At 52.5% G+C, this 8,836-nt stretch overlaps 1 long non-coding RNA gene across 1 annotated transcript; it reads left to right on the forward strand.

Annotated features, from left to right (window-relative positions):
- The first annotated feature begins 2,402 nt into the window (after positions 1-2,402).
- On the forward strand, positions 2,403-8,238 carry LOC141571601 (uncharacterized). The gene is made up of 3 exons (XR_012496481.1): positions 2,403-2,501; positions 4,487-4,615; positions 6,866-8,238. It is a non-coding gene; the product is annotated as an uncharacterized LOC141571601 (long non-coding RNA).
- Positions 8,239-8,836: the final 598 nt, after the last annotated feature.

The following is an 8,836-nucleotide window of genomic DNA, read 5'->3' on the forward strand; positions in this document are numbered from 1 at the left end:
ACCCAGCCGCCAGCGAGAATATACTGGTATGACTCCCCTACCAATGGCTCCATGGGTGTTCCGTTTTGGCCTCACCATGTCCTGCGTTCGTATGTGGGGAGCAGGAGCTGAGACCCTGCATTACACCCTGCATGACACTCCCTTTCAGGTGTTTTTCTCCAGTATTTATTAGGCTGGTGCAAAAGTAATTGTGGTTTTTGCAATTTTTAACCTTTTAAACCGCAATTACTTTTGCACTAACACTAATATAACTGCTGTGGCTACGCTAGCAGCAAAAATGGGGGCTAGCAAGAAGGTGGCGGCTGAGCTTGCAAGCGGAGCAGTGAGGGTTGCGAACAGTGTGGCTCCTGCTTTCTGTGTCTCCGACCCAGGAGACACCAGCGAGAATATAGTGGTATGACTCCCCCATCTATGGCTCCGTGGGTGTTCCTTTTTGGCCTCACCATGTCCTGTGTTCTTATGTGGGAAGCGGGACCAGAGACCCCGCATGACTCCCCGCACGACAGAAATACAATAAAATGTCTAAATAAATGAGTAAATCCCACATGTCTCGAGGATGAACCCCTTTCCTGGTGACAGCTCTCAGTAGGAGACACCACTGGGCTGCTGGGGTGTCTGAAAGCTAGGTGAGGCTGTTTGTTTCATTCACTCCTAGGATTTAAGGGGAACTAACCAGGGGCCCAGAGCTACAAAAACACCAATTCCTGGGATGACAGCTTCATGATGCAAACAGACGAATGATGCCATAAATTTAGGATACGATGAAGGTACTGTGTTGGGAAGGATTATTAAGACAACAAAATTGGTGTTGGGTCCACTGGCTCTTTGCAGGTGGGAAAAATCCAGTTAGATCCATTTCATGTCTACAAAACCAGACTCCAGATGGGATTAAGAGCTGATATAAACAGAAGTATATAAGTACTGGAAAAAAAAGAGAACACAGTATTTTTAGGGGTCTTGGGGTGGGGAAGGCCTTCCTATTCAAGATAGAAAGATTCCATTGCAATCCGCTCTCTAATATCCAACCAACTTTACTGTAAATCTAAATCTATTCTAAAATTAAAAAAGATTATTTTAAAAAGTTTTTAAAAATTCAGTTCACTGGAAGATAATCATACACAAAGATTTAAAAAGGACAATTTACAGCCTTAGGAGAAAACAGTGTCTGAAACATATACAATAGGCAATATGTAAATTAATATAAAAAGAAGATAAATGACCAGACAGAAAAATGGGCAAAAACTATCAAGGGACGATTTATAAAAGAGACACCAAAGGCCAATAAACATGAGAAGATTGTCAATTTCACGGCAATCAGGGAAATGAAAATTAAAACCACAGGATGGCATTTTTCACTTACCAGACTGACTAAAACTTAAAAACAAAACTGAGAACACAGAGTGTTAACGAGAATGTGGAGGAACAGGTGTTTCCATGTCCGTTTGGTGGTATTACTAATTGGCACAGCTTTTTCTTGAGGGCCAGATTTGAATCGTGCATATTTTTGGGTGGCAATTTCACCTCAAGGAGTTCATCCTATAGAAACAGCTGCATAAAAGTACAAAGTTTGTAGATGTGGAGAGTCGCTGGACGAATATCCAGAATTAGGGGGCTGATTGCACACACATCAGGGAGCACTATGCAGCCATGAAAAGCCTGCGGTTCGGCATGCATGTGCGTGGGCATACACACGTACAGGTATGTGTGTGTACAGCCCCATTCTCTCAAACACAGGAAAAACGCTTCCCTTTCAGGACTGTGGAGAGGCCTCCTCTCTCTCCACAAGATTCACAGGGAACAGACTGAGCTCCCGTCTCAGGACTGCAGGTGCGCTCAGAATGAAAGTACCTAGTGGGTCCTGGGGAGGTGAGGCTGAATAAACTGCAGGCTGCTCCCAGAAGTAACTCCCTCCATAGAGGGTGGCCAGGGCTGCCTGTGAAGGTTGGGGTCTTCCAGGCCCCAGGACAGGCCTAGTTGGGAGAGTGAGTAGGAAGGGGCTCATTCTAGGTGGGAGAAGCTGCTCAGGGAAATGCAATGAATGTTCTGTGGCCTAAAGTGGGAGAAGGAAGCAGAGAGGAGAGGCGAGGGGCAGGTCCAGAGATGGTCTTATCTCCCTGGGGGCTGAGTTTGCTCACCTCTTTCAACAGTGTGCCAGGCAGTGTGCCAGAAGTGCAGCGGTGCGGCCATGACCCAGACAAGGGGCCTGCCTGCTGTCCCGGAGGGGACCTGCCTAATGGAGAAGAGGCTACCAGAAACAGAGACAAACAGTGGGGCTGTTTCGGGCAGAGGTCAGTGCTGTGCTGGAAATAACACCGAGTGCCCGACTTGAGAATGTGGGTGGTGGGCGGTGGGTGGGGAACATCACACAATGCAGCTGAGGTCTGCACAACAAAAAGGAACCTGCCACCAAAGGCTGGGGAGCTGAAAAGAAGAAAGGAGGGTGGGGACACCGCAGCCAGATGCTAATTGTGCAAGATAATTGTTTTTCTAATAAAACCATGGTAAGAAAACTGGTCTTTTTTCATTTGTAATGAACTCATTAGTGAGTTGTATTTTTAGTTCTTTCTCTGGGGTTTAGAGATGGGAGCTGCAGGAGTGGGAGGTTTGTTGGGACTGGAGGGTGGATCCTGGATCCCAGTGCCCCACCTGTACCAGGGGCTGGATGAGTGTCTGAGGGAGGAGGCTGAGGTGGAGGTCCTTTCACCGGCCCTGGAGGTCACATCCAGGGGGAGCTGCACAAGCAAGCACCAGCAGGTGTGGTGGTGACCGCACAAGCAGCTCAGGGCGCAGCACAGCTGTTGAGGCTATGGGGACAGTGGGCAGGCACCATGGTGGACCACTCAGGAGGGTAAGATGATAGATCGGTCATGAGGCCCGGGGCAGGAGGGACTGTTCCCGGGCATTCCAAGGACCCCCAAGCAGTGCTGTCCCCTCTAGGGGCCAGTCCGGCCTTACTGAGGAGGCTGGGTGGGGCCCAGGGGTGCGCGTTACCTCCCCCAGCCACTCCTGGAAATTGTCCAGGTGCAGTACTGGGAGCTGCTGGAGGTTGGTCTTGGGCAGCAGGCGTTGCCGGCTCCACGTCCAGGCCTCTCGGCTCAGCACAGCAGCTCCATGAGGTCCCAGAGGTTCCCGTCGGTGTACTCCCCGGGCTGGGCTAGGGCAGAGCATCAGGATCTGGCGAGCAGACAGAGGCAGCGGCGCCTCCCTGGGAGACAGGGTGCAAGCTGAGACACAAGCAGCAGGCGGGAGGCCAGGCGCCCACGTGGAGCAGTGCTGGCAGCCCATGCAGTGACTGCGGGTCTGCTGAGCATGCCGTCCTGCTCGATGGCACTCAGAGCCAACCTGCTGAACAGGTCTGGACTCACCTTACAGACATAGCTCAGGCTGATGTCCAAGGCGGTCTCCGGGGGATGTCCTGCTGCTCACTCCAGCTCAGGCTAACCTGACTTTTAACCACTCCAAGGCAAGACAAACACAAAGGGAAGGAAATGGGAGGAGTAGGCACCAGGGGAGAACAGAGGCAGAGAGGGGGCTGTGCTTGCTCAAGAACAGATGGCCCAGGGGACCATCCACTCAGCCTGGGACACTGATGCCCTATGTGAGCCGTTCTCTACTACTGCGTAACAAATGACCCCCAAACGCAAGGCTTAAAATCAACCTTTATTATCCTGCACGGTTTCTGAGGGTCGGGATCAGCTCAGGGTCTCCGGATGTAGGGGACGGGGCTGCTGTTGTCTCAGGGTTGGCGGAAGGAGCTGCTCGGGCTCACTCACAGGGTCATTGAGGTCACCGGGCCTCAGCTCCTCACTGCTGGGCCTTGCCATGGGCTCCTCACTGGGGAAGCCAGCTTCCCCTACAGTGAGGGACCCAGGAGGAGAATGCTTGGGACAGTGGCCGTGGCCTTCCATTCCTAACCTCAGGAGTGACATCCCACCGCGCCTGCAGATGGCTCACTTTTGGCCACATAGCCCAGCCTGACAACTACCATTCCGGTCAAGCCTCCAGCTTGCTTTCTGGGACTTGGAAACCGGAAAATCCTACTCCACTGCCCCAAAAGAGTCTTCCTCAAAAGACTTCTCTGTCCGTTGGGTGTGGTGACTGCCAGCTCCGAAAAGCTTCACACTGCAGCTTCCAGAGTCAGCAAGTTGGGTGAGAAGCAGAGTGAAAGTGGCTCTTGAAAACCCTCCAAAGGCGTCACACTAACCCTCCGTTTACCTGTGAGCCCAGCATGGCCAGTGCTCCTGGAGTGAGGGAGAAAATCCAGCTGGACCCAGGTCAAGTTAAAGGCCAGGGTCATACAAAATCCCAGTCAGGGTGGCACGATGCTTACAGAGGGACAGCAGGATCACACTGCCCTTTGTACAAGCTCACTGGATAAAGGACGGAGTAGGACGCCCCCACTAAATGATGCTCTCTGGCCAAACGTGTACTGTGGATTTCAAACAGGTGAGGTGAGTGTGTGACAAGTCTCCCTTTGCTGTCACAGGCACTTCTCTGCTCTTGTGGACTAGCGTGGAGTCCTGCGAGCCGAGGGCTCTCGACAGACGAAGGTGCCGATGATGACAAGCAGGCTGCCCCCCGTCGGGAAGGCACCGCTCCCACAGCCCCGGGAAAGGTCTTGGCTTTTCTTCACTTCCTGGTGCTGGTGCTGCTTCTCCGAAGGGAGGAGGACAGATCATGTCTCAACATTCAGGAAGTTTTGTGCCAACAAACCGATGCTGCGGAGTGGGGACTAGTACTGGGCTCCACCATTCTTCCAGAGCTTGGCACTTACTAGGGCCAGGGGTTTAGTGGGGCTGATGTTCACCTCTGGGCACTTGGGGCTGTGTCAGTGTGGTTGTAGCAGCCCGTGAGCCCATGGGAGGGGGATGCGTCCAGATTTCCCATGGGGTGGGGGCAGTCACAGAGTCAGCTTCGTGACTGCTAGAGAGCACTGGGAATTCAGTTTCATGCTGCCAGAGGAGGTGGAGTGTGGAAAATGAGAGCTGGTGTCGTCTGCTCTGAGCTGGGGAGAGAAAGTGTAGCTGTGACAGAGGCTTCTCGTCCATGGGAGGGAATGTCAGCCTCCTTCAAGGGAGAGGGCAGACAGCCAATTAGGGTGTGCCCTAGTGTTTCCCTGTGCCACCTCTCCTGGGGAACAGCAGGCAATATAACGGGCCCAGCATTCCCTGCCTTCCTGAGGAGCCACTTGACTGAGACGGCAGTGTGTGTGATCCCCAGGCCTCTACCACTGCTCGCAGCAGATCACGGAGCACTGGACCTCGGAGCCTAAGCACCCAGCTCCTCTCCTGCACACAGCAGGTCAAGAGCCAGCTGATGGTCCCAGCAGTGGACTCCATGTGCAAAGCAGCTTAGTCTGTGGCATGCTTCGTCTCCCCACCCTCCATCCCTGGTTGGCTAGGTTGAGGCTCATAGCCTGTGGGCAGCGAGCATCCAGAAGCTAGACCCTGGGTCACAATGACACTGTTCTATATTCATTGAGTAATCTCCCCCCCTTTCTCCTACCCCCTCTCCAGTTCAAGCCATTGTTTTTCAGTCTGGTTGTGTAGGACACAGTTCCCTGGCACATGCTGGTATTATGAGCCTTGCGCTCCCCCCGGCTGAGGCAGTGGGTCACCAGTCGTCGGTTGGCTGCTCACAGCAGTCATTGAGTAATCTTAAGAGGGCCACGTCACTGACCTCTACCTCAGTCTCCATATTTGTTTTTCCCAAGGGTTGAAAAAGTAATAGTTACTATCTGTATGCTTGTCCGACAGTCTCAGCAGGGGCGGGTGAGGGAGGTGTGTGCACTGTCACCACCACAACCAGAAGCAGCTCTGAAGGCACCCAGCAATGGTCCCATGTGCAGGCTGCCAGCAGCGTACTCTCCCCAGGTCTGCACTGCTGAGCCAAGCCAGACCTGCTATTGGCCACAGCCGCTGAGGAATGGATGCTGGAGGGAGACGAATTTTACCTAGATCGAATTACACTGTCCCAAGAGGGCCAGTTACCAACAGGATGCCCTTTCAATGGATTTCCTGTCATTTATTTACCTTTGGCCTCTGCACCGGGTGGCTCCCACCCTCCCAGAAGGCCAAGTGGAGGAAGGCTTCGGGCACCAGGCAGCAGCAGCCTTGCTGGTCTCTAGCAGCTGGTCCCATGTAGCGGACTAGGGCTCTTCAGCTGGGCTTTGTAATCAAGATTGGCCTTGGGAGACCAGCCATGGCCACCTGAGGATCTTCCCTCTCTTCCCAGGTGAGATTGCGCAGCTGGGTGGCACAGCCCCCTACAAGGATGCTGAGCTCATTTAGTGTCCTCCTCTGCTCAGCCCCCATGCTACATCTCCCTCCCCAGCTTCAGTCCTGGGCAGAGGGCTACTCCATGTGCAACAGGCAGACATCAGCCCATCCAAGCGGTCCTTTCTGAAAGGAAGTCTTCAAGCTCTCCATGAGATGGTGATGGGTTTTAAAGAAACCTGAGATGACCAACGGATGGTAGGAGACCTGGATTTCTCACAGTAACTGGAAAGAGCCACGTGGTGGGGCTGCACCCAGAGAATGCTCAGCCCTCGTTCCCAGCCGTGGCCATCATGAGGCTCTGTGGGTGCCCCGCAGGAGAGCCACAGCGTCTGTCCTTCCAGGGGAACCCTAGGTGGGATATCCTTGGCAGTCGGCAGAGAAGAGACTAGCTGGACGTGGACCCAGCTGGCATGGGACGAGCTGCTAGGCTAGTCAGGAACAAGATGAGGAGGATGGTGGGGAGAAGGCAGCCTGCCCTGCAGCTGCTCTTGTGTCCCAGGTATCCGTGAAGGATGTCATGCCCTCAGTGATGAAGCTGGAACCTTCTTTTTAAAAATTTTTTTTATTTATTTTAAGTGTTTTTTCAGGAGCCATCAACTCCAAGTCAAGCAGTTGTCCCAATCTAGTTGTGGAGGCCGCAGCTCACACTGGCCCATGTGGGGATCGAACTGGCAACCCTGGTGCTACGAGCGTCGCATTCCAACCAACTGAGCTAACCGGCCACCCGCTAGAACCTTCTTCACGGCCCCTGAGCATGCCAGAGACGTCGTCTTCCCACCGTACGACTCCCAGAGCTTCCCCCAGCACAGCAGCCAGGCAGCCAGAAACACACCTGAGCACCTCGGCCACCCCATCCCACGGGAGGTCACGGGAGGCATGTCCAATACCTGTCTGCTTCTCGAAAGGCTGTGTCTAAAGAGACAAACCTCCCCAGGCCTAGTGGCTTTGCAGGTGGTCCCAGCCTGCTCTGACAACTCCCCACTGGCTCCTCAGGGCCAGTTCTAAATCCTCTTGGGAAAGGGTGCTAACAGCCAGGCCCAGGTGTGGAGCCAAGGAAAGAGGCATGGCTGTTACTGGGGAGCTCTGGGCCTGTCTAGGGACAGTGCGGTTCTGCCTGCCTGCTGCACAGGTCTAGCTGCGCCTGGTACAGCGGAAGTCTGCGTGCTGGGGTCTGTTCCAGGTGTTTGAGATGATGCGTTTAAAGGGCCACAATTCTTTACAAAATAGTCACAGGGATGTACAAGGTCTGACAATTAAGTTCACGAACTTGTTGCAATGATGCTGCTAACCTTTTTTGATATCAGAGGGATTATTCATTATGAATTTGTACCAACTGGACAAACAGTTAACCAAGTTTACTATTTGGAAGTGCTGACAAGGTTGCATGAAAAAGTTAGATGCCCTGAACTTTTCGCCAACAATTCACGGCTCTTGTATCACGACAATGCACCAGCTCACATGGCACTGTATGTGAGGGAGATTTTAGCCAGTAAACAAATAACTGTATTGGAACACCCTCTCTGCTCATCTGATCTGGCCCCCAATGACTTCTTTCTTTACCTAAAGATAAAGGAAATATTGAAAGGAAGACATTTTGATGACATTCAGGACATCAAGGGTAATACAACCACAGCTCTGATGGCCATTCCAGGAAAAGAGTTCCAAAATTGCTTTGAAGGGTGGACTAGGTGCTGGCGTTGGTGCATAGCTTCCCAAGGGGAGTACTTTGAAGGTGATCATAGTGATATTCAGAAATGAGGTATGTAGCACTTTCTCTAGGATGAGTTTGCGAACTTAACTGTATGACCTTGTGAAGTACAGAGAATATAGTTTATAATGTTGCAATGACTAGTGCCAGGTGGCTACTAGACTAATCAGAGGGGTCACTCCATAAGTTATGTAAATATCTAACCACTATGCTGTACACCTGAAACTAATATAAAATAATACTGAATGTCAACTGTAACTGAAAAAAATTTAAAAATTGAAAAAAATGAAGGACCACAGTTGTAATGCCCACCTGCCCCCTGTGGGCTCCAGATATAGAGGGTCTGTCCTGAAGCACAAGGGGCAGGAAGCCAGGAAGAAGAGGGGGTGGGGGAGTGAGTGGCTCTTTGCACAGTGGACTGGGTGGTTATGTCTCCAGTGTCACTTCCCACTTTCCAAGTGGGCATGAAGCGCTCATCAGAACAGTTACAAGCGGTCCTTCCAAAGCCCATGGCACCCACCCTGCTTCCGATGTGCATTTGTTTTCTGAGTGTAATTCTTTCCTGACTCATCCTTACAGTGCTGTGACTGTAGCCCTGTGCTGGGGAAGAGGCAAGTGGCTTATTACATCAGATAGGGGATGCAGGGGTAATGGGGGCAGGAGCACGGCAGGCTGGCACATACGCGGGGGTTGGGGGGTTACTTATAGGGCCAGTGTGGTGCGGTTTGGCAGACAATTACTAAACACAGTCAGGGCACAGGTTCTGAAGAAATCTTGGGCCTTCCCCATGGAGGAAGATCTACCTGCCACGGCAATGTATGGGGGCCCAGCACCTCGGGGGCCGAGGGAT

Source organism: Rhinolophus sinicus, linkage group LG05 (genome assembly GCF_036562045.2).
Source record: "Rhinolophus sinicus isolate RSC01 linkage group LG05, ASM3656204v1, whole genome shotgun sequence".
Taxonomy (NCBI): Eukaryota; Metazoa; Chordata; class Mammalia; order Chiroptera; family Rhinolophidae; genus Rhinolophus; species Rhinolophus sinicus.